The sequence below is a fragment of the Notamacropus eugenii genome, chromosome 7 (genome assembly GCF_028372415.1).
Source record: "Notamacropus eugenii isolate mMacEug1 chromosome 7, mMacEug1.pri_v2, whole genome shotgun sequence".
Classification (NCBI taxonomy): Eukaryota; Metazoa; Chordata; class Mammalia; order Diprotodontia; family Macropodidae; genus Notamacropus; species Notamacropus eugenii.
Genome location: NC_092878.1, coordinates 166,484,465 through 166,503,697, shown reverse-complemented (window position 1 = coordinate 166,503,697; position 19,233 = coordinate 166,484,465). Strand labels below are relative to the sequence as shown.

Here is a 19,233-nt window from a genome sequence, read left to right as displayed (position 1 = left end):
TGTGAAGAGTGATAACTTAGTTTCCTCTTTGCCAATTCTAATTCTTTCAATTTCTTTTTCTTCTCTTTTTGCTACAGCTAGCATTTTTAATACCATATTGAATAATAGTGGTGATAATGGACACCCTTGTTTCACTCCTGATCTTACTGGAAATGCATCTAGCTTATCTCCATTGCATATAATGCTTGCTGATGATTTTGGGTAGATACTACTTATTATTTTATGGGAAGTTCCATTTATTCCTATGCTTCGCAGTGTTTTCAATAGGAATGGGTGTTGTATTTTGTCCAAAGCTTTTTCTCCATCAATTGAGATAATCATGTGGTTTCTGTTAGTTTTGTTGTTGATATGATCAATAATGCTAATAGTTTTTCTAATACTGAACCAGCCTTACATTCCTGGTATGAATCCTACCTGATCATAATGTATTATTCTCATGATAAGTTGCTGCTGCATTCTTTTTGCTAACATCTTATTTAACATTTTCACATCTATATTCATTAGAGAAATTGGTCTATAATTTTATGGTTGAGGTTTCAGAACCATATTTGTATCATAAAAAGAATTTGGTAGGCCTCCTTCTTCAGTAATTTTCCCAAATAGTCTATATAATATTAGATTAATTGTTCTTTAAATGTTTGATAGAATTCACTTGTAAATCCATCTGGCCCTGGAGATTTTTTCCTAGGGAGTTCATTGATGGCTTGTTCAATTTCTTTTTCTGAGACAGGGTTGTTTAAGTATTCAACTTCTTCTGTTAATCTGGGCAATTTATATTTTTTAAAATAACCATCCATCTCATTTAGATTATTGAATTTATGGGCATGCAGTTGGGTAAAGTAATTTCTAATTTTTGTTTTAATTTCTTCCTCATTGAAGATTAGTTTACCCTTTTCATTTTTGATATTGGTAATTTGGTTTTCTTCTTTCTTTTTTTAAAAATTAAATTAACCAAAGATTTATCAATTTTATTGGTTTTTTTCATAAATCCAACCCAGCATTATTTATTCAACAGTTTTCTTAATTTCAATTTTATTAATCTCTCTTTTGGTCTTCAGTATTTCTAATTTGGGATTTAATTGAGAATGTTCAATTTGTCCTTTTTCTAACTTTTTCAGCTACATGCCCAATTCATTGATCTCCTCTTTCTCTGTTTTATTCATATAGGCATTCAAACATATCAAACTTCCCCTAAAAACTGCTTTTGCAGTATCCCATAAGATTTGGTAGGTTGTCTTATTGTTGTCATCCTTTTGAATGAAGTTGCTGATTGTTTCTATAATTTGTTGTTCAACCCACTCATTCTTTCAGATTAGATTATTTAGTTTCCAATTAATTTTCTGTTTATATTTCCATGGCCTTTGATTACACATAATTTTTATTGCATTGTGATCTGAGAAGGATGCGTTGACTATCTCAGCATTTCTACATTGGATTGTGAGGTTTTTTGACCTAGTACATGGTTAATTTTTGTATATGTGCCATGTACCACTGAGAAAAAGGTATATTCCTTTCTATCCTCTTTCAGTTTTTTCTCCAGAGATTTATCATATCTACTTTATACAGAGTTGTAGTCACTTCCTTAGCTTTTTTCTTGTTTATTTCAAGGTTAAATTTATCAAGTTCAGAGAGGGGGAGGTTGAGGTCCCCCACTAATATGGTTTTTTGTTGTCTGTTTCCTTCTGTTTATGTGTTTGTCCTTTGTTGCTGAAGATCACGTCATCAGAGAAATAATTACATGACTTGCACTTGACTTTGTTTTGAGTGAGGGAGGACTGTGCAGGTCACCAGCCTCACTTCTCCTCCAGAGCCATCTGAATCCAGTGACCAGATATTCATCAAGATGACTGGAGATGACCCAGTGTGAGGTAATTGGGGTTAAGTGACTTGCCCAAGGTCACACAGTTAGTGCGTGTCAAGTGTTTGAGGTGAGATTTGAACTCAGGTCCTCCTGACTCCTGCTCTAGTGCTCTATCTACTGCACCACCTAACTGCCCATTTTTTCCTGTAACCCCCTGAACTTATCCTTTAAGAATCTGAATGCTATACCATTTGGTCAATAATCCTTAGATTTTTCTCTCCTGGATCTATTTTCCAGGTCAGTTGTTTTTCCAGTTAGATATTTTACATTTTCTTCTGTCTTTTCATTCTTTAGATTCTGTTTGACTGATTCTTGATGTCTTATAGAGTTATTAGCTTCTACTTGACTGATTCTAATTTTTATGAAATTGTTTTCTTCAGTTAGCTTTAACATCTCCTTTTCCATCTTTCCAGTTGTTCCTTTTAAGGAGCTACTTTCTTCAGTTAGGTTTTGTCCTTGCTTTTCCATTTGTCCAACTGTCCTTTTAAATTCTTCTGTGATTTCTTTTTTCATATTTTTAAAATCATTGGTCAGTTTTTCTTCTATTTCTCTAATTTGACTTTTAAAATCCTTCCTGAGCTCTTCCAAGAAGGCTCTTTGTGCTTTAGACCGGTTCATATTCCCTTATGAAGTTTCAGATGGGAGTACAGTCTCAATGCTCACCTCTTCAGTATTCATGTTTTGGTCCTTGTCCCCATAGAAAGATGCCATGATCTTTTCTTTTCTGCTTTGCTTCTTACTCATGATAATCACCCTTTTCCTGGCTTTTAAAATAGATTTATGTGTCTGAGGAATAGGGAGCTCTGTCCCACAGTTCTTGTGACTAGAACTTAAGGCTTTGTGTCTTGTTCTTCTCTGGTTCTTTTGGCTAGAAGCTAAAGTGCTGCAGCTTATCTGGTGCTGAGCTGGCTGGTGTTTGAAAGCAGAGGCCAAGTGAGGTGTTTTTGGGTTTCCCTGGAGTTGCCCTGGAGCTAGCTGCATTAAGTGTGGGGGAGAGGTGGTCTGGCTACAGGAGGTCTCCTCTGATGTGCTAGTGCATAGGCAAGCTCAATGGTGGCTGATCCTGCCTGTGCTATTGTCTTCCTGATTCCCCTGGGGTGCTGAGGCATGCTTGTGTTCCTGGTGTTGGCAGTCTTGGGCTTCACCCCCCTGAGGCTCAGAATTTTCTCCTGCTTTGTTGAAGTGGGGCTGTCTGGGACAGCTCTGGTTCTGCACTGGTCCACTTCAGCTACTGCAAGAGGGACCCTCCTTAGTGATTTTCATAGCCTCATGGGTTAAGAGACTGTTTTCCCCTTCTGCTTCTCCCACTGTTCCAGGATTTTTCTTGGGGAGATATTCTCTGGGCCCTTCAAGATCAACATGGGGAGGAGATAGTAATTAATGATCACTCCACCATCTTGGCTCCTGAAACCACAAATCCTTGTACCAGTTTCTTGTTTAATTTCACATCTCCCTCAAGCTGATGGGAGCCTAAATTTGCCAAATTAACTTCAAAGGGTGATTATATCTGTATACCAGAGACCATACTAGCTGAACAATCAGCTTCTGATAAAAGACACTTGAAGCTCAAACCCATTGCCTGGTAGAGTGATTTCTAGTTGCCAAGTTGCTGTTATTTTGAGTAGTCTTGGAATTTTAAAATGAATGGGTGACTCCCTTTATTATTTTTTTAACCTTGCACTTTTCTTCATATGCTTTGTCTCTGTATCCTTCAGAGTGTATAGCCAACAAAAGGGCACTGATACTCTGGGGCAACTCTGATCTCATTGATGTGATTGCTTCATTTGATGGGAGGGGAGCTATCCCTGCCTGTCCATCCTTGGGGATTCCTGTTTTTGCCCTTTCCTCAATTTACTACAAAGGGTTCACCCAACATATTAGAGGTTTCTTATGGCCTCATGATATAGCATGGAGATGAATAAAAATGCAGACCTTCCATTGGTCATTCCTCACTCTCACTATGTGACTGGAAAATCTTAAAAACAAACACACAAACTATGCCAGTTGTGGTGGTGCATAGCTGTAAGTTTCTGCCACTGGAAGAGGCTGAGGTGGGTAGATTCCTTGAACTCAGGAGTTGTGAGCTACAGTAAGACTAAAGAATATCACAAGTCCACAGGAAGTCTGATATCAATATGGAGAATCCCTGGGAAATGGAGACTACCAGGCAGTACCTGGCACATAGTAGGTACTTAATAGATGTTTTTGATTGAATGGTTCATTAAATAGGCAACTACCGTCCCTGTTTAGAAATGGGGCAAATCAAAGCTCTAGTGCCAATTAGCAGTGAGATTGGGTCCACTTGAGGCCATGGCCACTGTTTTGGCTTGGGTAACATAGGAAGGCCAAATCTCAAACAACAAAGAGAAGAATAAACTAAATGTATGTATTCTGTGCATATGCCAATGGTAACTCATTATGACAACATCTCATATATCTCATCATTTCCTACCTTACATCCCTACTCCCCCACTCCCCAGTACTACTCCATCTGACTAATATTGACACCCAGACAATATAGTAGACCAGTAAGATATCACAAAAGTCTCTATTGTGAATCACTCCACCTTCAGACAGCTCATGGGTTCAAGGTAAAGAAGGAAGCCAGATGGTCAGAGGAGTCAGATTGTTTTTTAGAATAGTTCTCAAAAGCAAGGTGGTGGATCACAACAGTTTGCTTGAGACCAAGAAAGGAAGAAAAATGGCATTGGAAACTGAAAGACAAATGAGACAAAGGGAGAGAGTGAAGGAGGGAAGAAAGAAGGAAGGAAAGGAGAAGTTAAGGAAGGAAGGAATGAAGGAAGGAAGATGGAAGGGAAGGAAGGAGGAAAGGAAGGAAGAAAGGAAGGAAGGAAGAAAGCAAAGAAGCAAGAAAAGGAAGAGGGAAGGAAAAAAGGAAGGCAGAAAAAGATTGAAATACAGGAGGAAAGGAGAGGGAAGGAGAGGAAAAGTAAGTACAGAACAAAGGGAGAAAGAAAATAAAGGAGTTAAATAAGGAAGGAGGAGAAGAAAAAATGAAGAATAGAAGAAAGAAGAGGAAGAAGGAGGAAAGGAGAAGAAGAGGGAAGGAAAGATGGAAACAGGGAGGAAAAGTAGAAGTAAAAAAAGAAGGAGAGAAGAGAGGAAAGGAAGGAAGGAGAGAAGGGGAAAGGAAGGATGAAAGGAGGGGAAGAGGGAAAGAAGGAAGGAAAGACAGATGGAATGAGAAAAGGAGGGAAGGAAGAAAGGAAAGGAGTGAAGCAGGGGAGGAGGGGAGGAAGCAAAGAAGGAAAATCTCAGAACTAAGACAAGTCTCTTAAACAATCTGGGCCTTGGTTCTCCCTGATAAGATGATGGGACTGAAATAGGTGACCCTTGAGGACTGTTTTGGCTCTATATACTCTGGTATAGTTAATATTCTAGTGAGAGAAAAATGTATTTCATTTGTTACTAGAGCTCACCAGAATACTAACAGGGAGACATAAATAGAGCTGAGTCCACTTAATTGCATCCCCTAGGCTTGGTGTGCCAATTGGGCAACAGAAGATGTCATTGCATATGTGTATGTACATGGGCATATGTGTTTATTTATAAATAATCCATGTATGTATGCTTGAAGATGAAGAATATATAGCCTCTTACATCTGAATGGAAAAATAGTGAACTTGGATATAAATATAAGATGAATAGCTAAAATTAAAAAAAAAAAACACACCAACCCAGGCAAACAGCACACATGGATTAAGCACCTACTATGTGCTAGGAACTGTGATAGATAATGGAAACAAAAATCCAATGAATGGGATGATCCCTACTCCCAAGATTACATTGTAACAGGTCAAGACAAGAAGCACATGCATATGAAATAAATATAAAAAGAATGAATAAAAAATAAATCAAAATATTTTGAGAGGGAGGGCATCAGGAATGGCTTGAGCTGTGCTCTTAATGAAAAGAGAGAGTCTATGAGATGGAGGTGAAGAAGAAGTGCATTCCAAACCTGGAGGACAATGATTGTAAAAGCATGAAGATATTTGTGAGAAACAAAGAAGGCCAGTTTGGTTGGATAGCAGATTGTAGGAAGGGTATATTGTACTCATGTACAGTGAGGCTAGAAGTCTAAACTGAGACCAGACTGTGAAGGGATTTAACAAGTAAGTTTGTTTTTTCTACAGGTAAAAGAGAGCCATTGGAATCCAGTGAGTTGTTCAGTTATGTGCTTAAGAAAAGTTGTTTTGATGGCAGTGGAGGATGGCTGAAATGAGGCAAGGAGGTCAGTGTGGAGGATTTACATCAATGTAGGTGACAAGCGATGGAGGATAGAGCCAAGGAGGTCCCCATGTGAGCAGGAAAAAAAGATGATGCAAAAGGTGATGTGGAGATCCAAAGAGTCTGATTGGACAACTGCTTGGATATGTGAAGTGACAGAAAGGGAGAAGTTGAGGAAAGTAGCAAGGTTACGAACCTAGAAGACTGAAAGAATAATGATGCCTTCAACAGAAATAGGAAGTTTGGTAGAAGAATGAGCTTTTTTTGAGGGGAAAGAGAATGATTTAAGTTATGAGAATGTTGAGTTTAATATGTTTCCAACACAACCAGTAGGAAATGGTGAATAGTTGATTGGTGATGTAGGGCTGATGATTGGGGAAGTGACTGTGACTGGATATGAAGATCTGGGCACCATTGACTTCACTGGCATCATTGCAATGACTCAGCCTACAGGACCTCATGAGATCACAAAGAGGGAAGTAGAAAGAAGAAAACAGTGGACCTGAGACAGAGCCTTGGGGGGACACCCACAGATAGAAGCCATGATCTAAGTGAGGAACCTGCAAAGAATTTGGAGAAGGAGTAGTTTAGAGGATAGGAGGAGAATGCAGTGTTATGAAAGTCCAGGGAACAGTGAATTTCCAGGAAGAGTGAGTGGCAAAAAAATGGCAAATATATCAGAAGAGGACTGAAGAAAAGACAAGCAGATCTCGTGATAAGAAGTTGCTGCAACAGCACTTGTTGTGGTAGCAAAAGATGGGAAACAAAGTAGACACCCATCAATTGTGGAATGGTTAAACTCATGGTATAAATGAAATGGAATATTACTGTGCTGTAAAAAAATATGAATATGATGACTACAGCATCATGGAAAGGTTTACACAATCTGATGCAGAGTGAAATAATCAGAGCCAAGAAAATCATACACATGATTACTGCAATAATTTAAATGGAAAGAGTGACCACAAAACATTTAATCATGGTCCTGAAGGAGAGACATGAGAAGATACCCCTACCAACTCTTCTGAAGATGCAGAAAGTCTCTATGTAACACAGGTTGGTAGCACAATGTGTAGAGCACTAAGTCTAGAGTTAGCTCCCCCTACCTCAGACACTTTCTAGAGCTACGTGACCACGGGGAAGTCCCTGAACCTCGGTCTGCCTCAGATACCTAAACTGTAGAGTGAGGATAATAATGGCATTTCTTCCTAGATAGAGTCAGAAACTAGATAGTAGAGGGTTGAAGAGTGTTTCAATCTGCAAGAAGAAATGCTTTCTATATTCTACACTCTGTGCTTAGTGCTGGCAAAGAGGAAGAGGGTGGCAAAGAAAGGCAATGAGAGCTCCTTGTGCTTAAGGTGTAATGAAGGAGACAGCATGCCAACAAGCATGGACATACAAGATATCTACATTGTAAATGAAAACTAACCTTAGAGAGAAGGCACTAGCAGTTGAGGTGGGTGGGTGGAAAGGTCTCCTGCAAGAAGGTGGAATTGCAGCTAAGTCTTGAAAAAAACCAGGGAAGTTGGAAGGTAGAGGTGAGGAAGGAGAGAATTATCAGCACGAGGGACAGTCAGTCAAGGGGCGGGGGTGGGGAGGAACAGATGGAGCATCATGTTTGAGGGATGTCAAGATGCCCATTGTTGCTGGATCATTTAATTCACTGAAGAAAATTAAGTTTGAGAAGGCTAGACAGGTAAGAAGAGACCAGAATGTGAGTGATAGAGGAATTTGTATTTCACCCTGAAGATATAGAGGAGTGAAAGCAGAAGTAGTTAGCAATCACAGATTTTTTCAATCTTTGTAGGAGTTTGAGAAAAAAGAAAGAGATATGTGGTGATAGCTTGAGGTCATGGAATGACCCGTGAAGTTTCTTTGGTTTTGTTTCTAACTCAGGATACACAGCCATGTTTGAAGGCAGGGAAAGAACCAGTATATAGGGAAAGGGTGAATATTAGAGACAAAGAGGGGATGAATAAGGTTGTAATCTTTTGGAAAAGATGACAGGATGGTTTCAAGGGCAATGTGGAAGGAGAATTGACTTGGAGAGGGGAGTCTGTCATTTTGCAGAGCCAGCAGCAAATATTCTCCTTGTGGAACATAATTTATTTCTTTTGAGGTCTAGCATCTAATGTACCATATTGTTGCTCTCCTATTCCAATATTATTACACATATTTCTGTCTTCACATTTGTCATCATCATCCACTCTCATCTCCTTTCCCATAGTGTCTGATAATGGGGTGGCCCTTTTTGCAAATTACTGGAGGAAAAAGAAAAAGAAAAGGGTGAAATCATAACAGAGAAGAAATGAAAAGTAATAAAGTGAAAACAGATTGTTGTTTCTCACTCTCAGGAAGAGAATTGACCCTCTGAAAAGTCAGAGGAGAGTTTTTCAAGCCAAAGCTTAACTTACTGTACGTATTTACATGCCAGAAAATTGAATATTTGAAAGAAATAGAAGATTTTCAACAAAAATATGAAATATTCAATTAACAGCATCAAAAAGAGATCTTAAACAATTCAACTTCAGAGAAAGGAATTGGACTTGCAGTAAAGGAACCACTAAAATAGAGGGTAGGGTGAAGGTGGGGGAATGCTCTAGTCCGGATTTATTTCCAGGAAATTCTACCCAGAATTTAAAGAACAATTAATTTACTATTCAATTGATGTGCTACCTAACCAATTCACAGAAACTGAGAAAGAACTCTGTACCACAAAAATTTGACAAATACCTATACCAGGTATGATAAAGCAAAGAAAGAGAAATAGATACCAAAAGTCTCAAAAAAAATTAAAATATTTTAAATAAAATCTGAGTAAAAATTCTAAAGTAATAGCTCTAAAACCCTACTTACTATGATCTAATTTAATTTATACCACAGATTCAAGGATGGTTCAGCTTTGGGAACACAAAGAACATAATTACTGAGGTTTCAGTCAATGCAGAAAAATCTTTTGATAAAAGCAGCTGGGCACTATAGTGAAAAGAGTGCAGGTCTTGAGTCAGGGAGACCTGAATTCACATCTGATCCAGATACTTACTATCTCTGTGACCCTGTGTCAGTCAGTTAAACTCAATCAGCATCAATTTCCTCATCCATAAAAAGGGGATAATAATAACACTTACTTCACCTTGTTGTGATGATCAAATGAAATTATATTTGAAAAGCACTTTAGCATAGTGCCTGATACATAATAGGTAGTATACTAATGTTAGTCATTTTATTATTGTTATTTTATAGCTGTTATTGTTATTATTATTAAAAGTACAATATTCATTTAAGCTGAATATTCCACAAACCATAGTGTAGAAGGTGCATTAAAAAGCTATAATAAAAATCCTGTATCTAAAACCAAAAGCTAGTATTACTAACAGTAGGAAAACACTGGAAAGTTTCCTAATACATACAGGACAATTGCTTACTTTGCCATTTTTTGAAAGTGTTTTGGAAATGCTATTGAAAGCCGTAAGACAAAGAAATTAAAGACAAAAATATAGAGAAACTAAAGAGAATAGTAAACTCTCCTTATTTACTACCAACATGATGGCTTACTTAGAATACCTTAGAGAATCAGCAAAGAAAATGATCAAGACAATCAGCAGTTTCAGAAAAGAAGAAGATACAAAATAAGCCTAGAAAAACAATGACATTTCAATATAGCGATGATAAAATACAGAATGCAATCACAGAAGGAAGCATCACATTCAAAATAACCACAAAATATTCAACATTTCTTGGCATCAATATCTATGTAGACACAATTACAAAACAGTCTTTAAAGGAATAGATCACTCAAATATTGAAATGACAGTGCTTATGGCTGGACTATGCCTAACAATATAGTAAAATGATTATACTTCCTAAGTTAATCTATAGATTAAGTATTATACCATTCGAAGTGTCATGGGTGTATTTTTTAGAATTAGATAAAATAATAACAAAGTTATTTTGAAGAAGTACAAGTTCTAGAATCCCAAGGGAAATAATAAGAAAAGAAAAGTTAGTAATGAGGGAGATAATGGCACTTCCTGGTATCAAACTACACTATTAAATAGTAACCATCAAAACTATTTGGTATTGATTTTTTAAAAAATAGAAAAATGGATCAATAGAATAGATTAGAAAGAATCAGAAACAATCCATCTTAATTACCTAGCATTAGGTAAAGTTAGAAAGTACCTGATTAATGTTAATGATGTCTCCCATGGAATTATGAAATTATTCAAATGTACACTTCATATTGCCACTGGACGGAAACCAATTACTACATTTTATATATAACTTTCACTTTAGCAGCATGAAGTTGAATATATATATATGTGTGTGTGTATACATATATGTGTATACACACACACACACACACACACACACACACACACATATATATATATATATATATATATATATATATATACTTTCAGGGATATATTATCTACACTGATCAGGACCTCTTATAAATTATTTGTGGAAAAACTAGGAAGGCAGAAATTAGGGTCCGATCAATACCTTACACCATTTTAAGATAGTAAGATCAAAATGGATATGTGCTATCAATCACTCATTCAGGAAGAATTTATTAAGCACCTGTTATATGCCTGGCATTGTGTTAAGCAATAAAAATATGAAGCAAAAATATTAAAAGTTATAACATAAAGAAACTAGGACAGAAAGAAATGAGATTCCCTTTTCATCCATGGCAAAACAAATTGTTAATAAAACAAGGGCTATATCATCACAAAATATAAAATAAATATGTTAGATTGCAGAAAATTTAATAACTTTTGCATAAACAAAATCAGTTTAACTAGAATAAGAAGGGACACTATCAATTGGGAAAAAATCTTTGCATTAAATATCTCTGATTAGAAGAAACTCAAAATTATTAAAGAAATAGCACAAATATGTAGGGTGACCCAAAAGTCAGTGCTTTAAGACCTTTGGGACACCTTTATTAGATCTAGTTATATTCCCAATGGAAAAGTCATCTAGATATTTAAGTAAACAGTTCTCAGAAGAATTGCTAACACTTTCCAGTCATAATAAAGACTGTTCCAAATTTCTAACAACAAAAGAAATGCAATTCAAAATAATTTTGAGGTTTCATCTCATATCTAAGAAATTGACAAAGAGGAAAAAAATCAATTCTGGATGGGTTGTGAAAAGACAAGTACAATATTATGTTACCAGTGGAGAAGTAACTTGGTCCAACCATTCTGTAAAATGATTTGGAATACAATGAAAATTTCCATGATCATTTGACCCAAAGATACCATCCCATATATCCCAAGGAAATCAAAGCTAGAAATTTCCCACAATATTTCCAGCAGCACTTTTTGTAGCAGAAAGGTTGGGAAATTTCCATTGGAAACCAAGTAGGAGCTCATCAACTAGAAACAGTCTAAAACTCTCGTGTAGGATTATAGTGGAATATGATTGCACCACAGGCAATTGTGAAAATGATGGATACTGAGAAACCTCCAAACACTTATTTGAATTAAAGACAAATGAAATTAGCAGAAGCAGGGAAAGGATAAACATGATGTCTATAGTAGCATAAAAGGGAAGATACACAATAGCACAAATATAGAACATGAAATGACTATCTCTATCATTATGATACTCAAGCTTGGTTCTGAAAAAGAGGGGAAAATATACCTTATTGCCTTCTTTGCACAGGTAGGGAACTCTGTGTATGGAGCATTGCATTTGCTGTTAGACTTGGTCAATTTCTTTTTTAGTTTTACTGATTTGCTATTTTTCTTTTTTTTTTCTTTTTTGTTACCAGGGCAGGAGGAGACAGGAATATATTTGTAAGTACAATGAGGTTAAATCAGAAGAAACACCCAATTTTTAAAAAGCAAATAGTTCTATGAAATTGTTAATATTTAAAAGTCTCAGACTTGTTAAGGAAATATTTTAATCATTTGGGAAAATTACTAATGTTCTAAAATTAATTTTTCAGCAATCATGACTCAATGAGGTGTTATCATAATGTGCATTAAGAGTAAGTGAGCTTAGAGTCATTTCCCTTTTTATAGTTCCAACCTAGGTGATTAATGGGTATTCATCCATGGGGATGATGAAATCTTTAAGGCTAAGAGAGATAAACAATTTGGAGGAACATTCGATAGTGTGTCTCTTGGAGTCTGCCTGGAGATGAATTTGTGTCTCACAATGCAGAGCAAACTATATCGTTGACCCTTGTGCTTTAAGCCAAATCTGAACTCTGACTGGTGGTTGGGTGCCTATAGAACAAACTTGAGTAAATGTCTCAGCATTGAACAAATGTATTAGAATAATATTTGCATCTCTGTGATCTGCTCATCATGTGTGTTGTGCGTGCGTGTGCGTGTGTGTGTGTGTGTGTGTTTTAACTTCAATATTCTGGCTTTTAATTGGCATATACCTTGAGTAAGGCAAGAGAAAGAGACATTGCTGCTTTGAGTAAGGCAAGAGAAAGAGACATTGCTACTTTGGTGGAATGGCATCTAGGTCACACAAGGGATAAAAAGCCAGGTCTGAAGTTAGAAGTTCCTTAGTTCAAATCTGGCCTCAGACACTTACTAGTTTTATAATGCTGGGCAAGTCACTAAACACTGTTTGCCTCAGTCTCCTCCTCTGTAAAATTAGCTGGAAAAGGACATAGCAAACCACTCCAATATCTTTACCAAGAAAACCTTAAATGGGATCACAAAGAGTCAGACATGATTGAAAGAACACCAACTTTGGTGGAACATTGCAGTAGGTCCTTCTTTCACAAGGGAGGATGATTTCCCTTAACCATGCCTTTTTATATGCTGAAATTGTTGTCTCTGTCTTTCCCTGTCACAATCATATTTTCCTGGCCACCACTCTTTTATATATGTTGTCTTGGTAGAATTCTTGAAAACAGAAATTATCCTGTTTGCTTCTTATATTAATATCTCCAGTGCCTGACACATAGAAAGAACTTAATAAGTGTTTCATTTTTAAAAAAACCACACACACATTTATTTGTTCCATAAAACCTCTGTAGAGGTTTTACATAGGTTTCTAGTGGGCTTACTCTTATACATGTTGACATTGATGTCAGAAGTTAGCAGTGTATCCCAGGCACTATCTGGCTGTGGCCAACTGACCTTTACTCGGTGGCCTGGGAGGTTCAGCTTTCATTTCAAAGAGGACCAATAACATCACAGATGATGCTTTGACTTGCACATGAATTAGATTTAAGTGAAGCAGGGTTGAACAAAGTTGTCAGCCTCGCATTCTCTCTTCCTGACTCATCAGAGTCCAGTGGCAGGACCAAAGTCAGAACTGGTGATGGCCTGAGGATATAGTGGATGATCCTTGTATCTTCAGTGTCTGATAGAGCTTTAAATACTCCACAGTGCCTGTTTCAGCCACCTTTATGATTGTTGGAAGAAACTGTTCTTATCCACCTGTTCCACAAGGAAGAGTCTTCACGTATTTGGGGTACACATCTCCCTAACTCACTGACAGGTTTGAGTCCTGTCAGTTATGCTCAACCTGGTTTAACCCATTTGCCAAGACAGCTTTACTGGAGTACAGCCACTGCACCTTTTACAACTTCTTGGAGCCACAAGTGAGAATTGGGTGGAAAGGTCGACACCAATGGTAGATGAGTAGCTCTGAAAAGGGCTTAGTAAACTTGCACACCAGAAGTGCTAGTCTTCCCTGAATATGCATAAGTAGATCTGAACATAAGAAGAACATAAGAAAGTCTGTAATAATAGTTTAAGAAATATGTGAGTGATAAATTAGAAGGGGAAGAAAGTTGAGGCTGGCAACTGACCTAGGAAATTATCATGGTAGTTAAAGATGGTGATATGAAGATGTTCAGTGGTGATGAGGGGAGAGAGCTAATGTGAGAGACTTTATGGAGTAAGCCTAGATGTAGTTGGCAGTCAACTGGAGATGAGAGTTTAGGGAGTGGGAAAAATCAAAGACAAAACCCAGTTCTCAACTTGCAGAGTCAATGGTGGTACCACTGTTGGAAACAATGGAGTCAGAAAAAGCAACAAGATTGGGAGTGACAGAACAAACTCAACTTTGAACATTTCCAATTGGATGTTCCAGTGGGATATCCAACTAGAGATGCCTGCAGGCACTAGAAATACAAGAGATATCAGGGCTGGTGACATAGGTGTAAAAGGTATTTATGTAGCAATCACAGTCGAATTTTCCAGGAGTGAATGAGATTATTAATGGAAAGAAAGTGCAGAGTGAGAAAAGAGAAGAGAAGAAGACAACATTGGGGGAAATATCCATTTTAACAGATTTGGAAGAGGAAAAGGAGCCAGAGAAGGAATATTTAGAGAAGTAGAACCATATCTCTGAATACAAAAGAGATGAGAGTGTTCACAAGGAAGAGATTATCAATAGGGTCAAATTCTATAGACACGAGATAGATGGAATTTGATTAAAACAACTAGATTTGGTGATTGCTTCCTAGCTAATGACCCTTAAAAAATCAATATCAGTAGGGAAACTAGGGGTAGGTAAAGAAAACAGAGACGTCAGGGGCGACAGGCAATGTATTCAGTGCACTGGAGGGAAATATCTTCCTTTCATATCTGAGAAGCATCCATGTGCCACAGGGGTCCATCTATCAACCTCATTCTCATGATAAAACCAACCCAATGAGGAAGCAGTAAAAAGTCATCAATGAGTGAGAAGTTGAGGCAGTTAGGTGGTATGCTGGATTGCGTGCTAGATTTGGCATCAGAAAAATCGGAGTTGGAATCTTGCCTCAGATACTTAGCTGTGTAGTCCTGAAGAAGTCACTTCACTTTTTTTAGACTCAGTTTCCTCATTTGTTAAGTAGGAATAATATTAGAACCTACTTCCTCAGAGACAATCAAAGGAAATACTACATGTAAAGCATTTCACAAACCTTAAAGCTATATAAAAATCCTAGCTCTGTGCAAAGTACTGTGCAAAGGGACATGTAGAGTGAGAATGAAGGATAATCAGTCAACAGCTGGAGAGCTGCTCTGAGATCTAGGAAATCTTCCAAGGTCCAGGGGGAAGCCTCCAGCATGGCAGGTCAGTCCTCTGTAGGGGTCTCATGGAAGGATGTCATGGGTCCTCTTTGAGAACAATGGACAAACAAATGAAAGATGGAAGGAATTTGAGTAAGAAATGCTCAGGATGGAAAAGTCCTTGATGGGTTAGGAAGTACCATGGTTGAGCTAGCACTCAGACCAATGAAATCCTGGCTCCCCTGGTGTATGGAAGCTGACATTTGAACACCACTGGGCTCCTCTTCTTGGGCCAGATGATCTTATTCCTCCAGGATTCCTTTCCATTTGTGTTCTCTAGCTATTTCTTCAATCCAACAAATCTTTTTTGACTGTCTACTGGTGTAGGACTGACAGTGAGTGTGTGTGTGTGTGTGTGTGTGTGTGTGTGTGTGTGTGTGTGTGTGTGTGTGTGTGTACAGAAAGCAACCTGTATGGTGCTTAGTCCCAAGGCACTGACATCAGGGAAACAGATGTACCATTGAATAGCAATGCAAGGTGTTATTTGCTTTAGGGTCAAAATGATGCTTCTGACCTTGCTTGGAAAGTTCTCCAATAGCCTTTTCTAAAGCTGGTGCTGCCCAACTCAAGAGTGTTCTGTCTCTAGAACTCTGTGGAATGGAGAGACGTCATTAGAAAGGGAAGGACAAAAGATGATGTTGAGTTACATACTTCTAGAACCACGTTCCAGGTAGAAGAAAAACAGGGTGGTGAGGCCTCAAAGTGGTGGTCATGGGTGAGTTGTTTGTTCTGCTGTGATCAGGAGATATGAAATCTGTCTTTTATGTGTGTTTCCCACTCCTGAACATTATTGGGGACCATTCTTCCCCAAATTAAAAACTTTTGAAGCCTTCTAGAGGCATAAACTTTCAGGAAATGAAGAAAATGTCCTGTCAGAGAGAACAATTTGAGCATGGAAAGGGTGTTGGAGAAAAGCAGGGGAGGGGCTGATGATGCAGAGAACCATAGGTCAAGTGGACAAAGCCCTCTAGCCATCGTAACATCTGGAGAAGAGGGTGATCTCATAAAGTAGCTGGGAACTTTTATGATCAACCCCAGTGTGGAATTGTAGTTGGGGCTCTCAGTTTCACGCAGCTGGCTTGTAGATGGGCTGGGGCCCTCAAGCTACATTCAGTCTTTAAAGTGATGGTGCTCTTCTCTGAGCCTTCTAGATTGACTCATCATCTCAGTGATGACAGCCCTTTCTTCAGACTGAAAATAATCTTCTTTTGTGTCCTTGGCCTCAGCATTACAGATTGAGCCATAGAAGAAAACTTTAAGTGAGTCAGGACTCTTGGATTCTAGAAGTGACTCTGTTTAATGAACTGCACGATCATAGGCAGATCGTTTTCCTCCTCCAGGCCTCACTTTTCTTTCCTGACAAAATAGCTAACTGGTCTCCATGATTTCTCATATCTCCCCCCTGCCCCACCACCTTTAAGGTGCTGTGAACTTGAGATGGACAGATGCCAGACAAAATGGATTTTGCTAGGATGGAAGGGTCCTATAGCTTTTGGAACCATACAAGATTTCGATGGTGACAAAAGTTAGGGTTTAGTGACATATAAACAAACACATGGTCATAAAAAAACACAACCCTTGTAAACTTTTAGGAACATGCAAAGTTCATCTTTTGTTTGGGGTGTGTGTATGTACGTGTATGTGTGTGTGTTTTGCCTTTACCATAAATACTGGCCCTGTGTGAGGCTCATTTCCCTTCATTTGAGCTCATCCAACAAAAGTGATTCTTCATTATGTCCTGCTTTTATAAACCAAGATCTATTTTGACGTGGTTACATAATTCTGTGGCCATCTGTGCTCTCCTGCCCCCGCCTCCCTTCCCTTCCCCTCTACCACAGGAGATGGAAGCTTTTTCTACCTAGAACTTGTATAGACTCTGGGAAATGACTTAGCTTCCCTGTGTAGTTCATATGCTGATGGAGGCTCACCACCCCCACAGCCATTATTTCCTTTCCACTCTGGGCCAGGTGGATGGCTTACTCACAAGGTTTATCTTGAACTGTTACTGAGTCTGCTACCAGAGCAGGGGCAATAGTGCTGAGATTGGGGACCTGTCCCTTGCAAGGGGGCACCTGACCCATGGGTCAATATGCAAAATGGTTCCACTTGATTGTCTTTCATTTGGGAGGCAAGAGCTTAGAAAATTCCTCATCTCTGAGCTACCCAATGTCTGCCACTCTCTGAAATTGTAGTTCACTCTTCCTTCTCAAAGAGGTCCAATGACGTCAGGAGGGTGATGTCTTGATTTGCAAGTGAATTGGATATAAGTAAGGCAGGGCTGTGCAGTCTTCAGCCCCTCTCTCCTGCAGAGTTATCCATTCTCTGAAGTAAAGACAAGACCATTCCCACCACCCGAGGGTGCTTGCCCATCTTGTACTCCCCCTTTCCATTTGTTTCTTCACTGGAGCTGGAGGAGAAGGAAGTCCACAGCTCCATTCCTTCTGAGATGGAGGTCTGTCCAACCTCCCTTCTGCTGGGCCCCATCATCCTAAAGTTCCCTGATGATTGAATATAAGCACCTTGAGGGTAGGGATTGTTTCGTTCTTTGCTGGTGACAAAATAATTAGAACAATAGGTTCCATTCTTTTTATGCTTAGTCATAGATTATCCCAGGATTTAAAGACTGAAGAGGGCTTCAAAGTTATCTAGTTTAACCAGCTCATTTTACAGATGGAAGAACCAACCTTGGTTTGGTTGGTTGAATGACTTGTCCAATCTTATGTAGCTAGGAGTGAATTCAGAGCCATGTCCTCTGATTATAATTCCAATCCCCTTTTATCAATCCACACTGCATCTACTCACTAAACTTGGCCCACTAACAGCCCATTAAACTCTTCAAAATAAATGCTTTAAAAAGTGAGAGATCACTGCAGAGAAGTGAATCTAAGTGACCCCAACCTCCTGAGCCCTCTTGACGACAGCCCAACCAAGAGACCCTCCTTCATAAGCACAACCTTCTCCTGGATTGTTTCACCGTCCTTTCCTTTCACATACCTCTGGAAGTAAGCCATTTCAGATTTGCTCTTTTCCTACTCTTGGGACCTAGGCACAAGGTTCCTGTTTTATAAAAATGATCTGTGGGGATGCCCATCAATTGTGGAATGACTAAACAAGTTGTGGTATGTGATTGGGATGGAATGACTACTGTGCTGTAAAAATATGATGAGCTGATTGATTTTAGAAAAACGTGGAAAGACTTGTATGAAATAATGAAAAGTGGAGCAAGTAGAGCCAAGAGAACATTGAACACAGTAACAGCAATATAGCTCTAAGAATAATGGTGAACATCCAACTTATCCTGAGCTCTATGAATACATAAATCAACTAAAAAGGAGCTATAAAGGAAGACGCGATCCTCCTCCAGAGAAAGAACTGATAAATAGAAGCATGCACAGTATGGTTTTACATATATTTATAAGTCTGCATCTCTATGACAGGGTGGGGCAGGGAGGGAGGGAGACAGTTCAGAACTTAAAATGGAACCAAAAAATGCATTTAATTTTTACAAATGGACCTGCCAGTGGGCTCCCACCCAGGCCCCAGAGTGGTCAGAGGCCAGTAGGACTCAGTAAGAGGCACTGGGTGGCATTGCCTTGCAGGGCTAGACCATTGCCCTTGGGAGTCTGAAGCCTTTCTGTTCTCTGTGGTTGTGACTCTGTTTTGTGTTTGTGAAATTCATCCAGGAGGCTATTAAAGAACCACAATCTTCTAAGTTTCCTTTCTTCCTAAAATCAATCTTGAGCAAAGACATTCTCCGTTAAATAACAGTTTTACTTTGCACCATCTTATAAACACTCTCAAATTACAATGCAAGACACTCTTAGAATACTCAGAACTCTCCAGTTTGGTAAGAAGTGAGTTGAACAGCGATACCTAAGAAACCAATCAGCAGAGTGAGGAAAGGTAATAATGAACGCTTCTCCTTGGTGCCCCCAGCCAACTCCTCTTTCACTCAGCTCATGTCATGACCTTTCTTGAACCCTGATCTCATCATGTTGCTCCTCTTTTGCTCAAATACATTCAAGAGTGTCCTAATACTTCCCAAATAAAGGTTCTACTCTTTTCCTTAGAATTCCA

General features: G+C 38.6%; 1 long non-coding RNA gene across 1 annotated transcript in view; it reads left to right on the top strand.

Annotated features, from left to right (window-relative positions):
- The window catches only part of LOC140514946 (uncharacterized), a 93,995-nt gene that overhangs the window by 35,465 nt on the left and 39,297 nt on the right, over positions 1-19,233 (top strand). The window contains exon 2 of the long non-coding RNA XR_011970780.1: positions 11,898-11,922. This is a non-coding gene — a long non-coding RNA (uncharacterized lncRNA). The remainder of the gene's footprint in view (positions 1-11,897; positions 11,923-19,233) is intronic.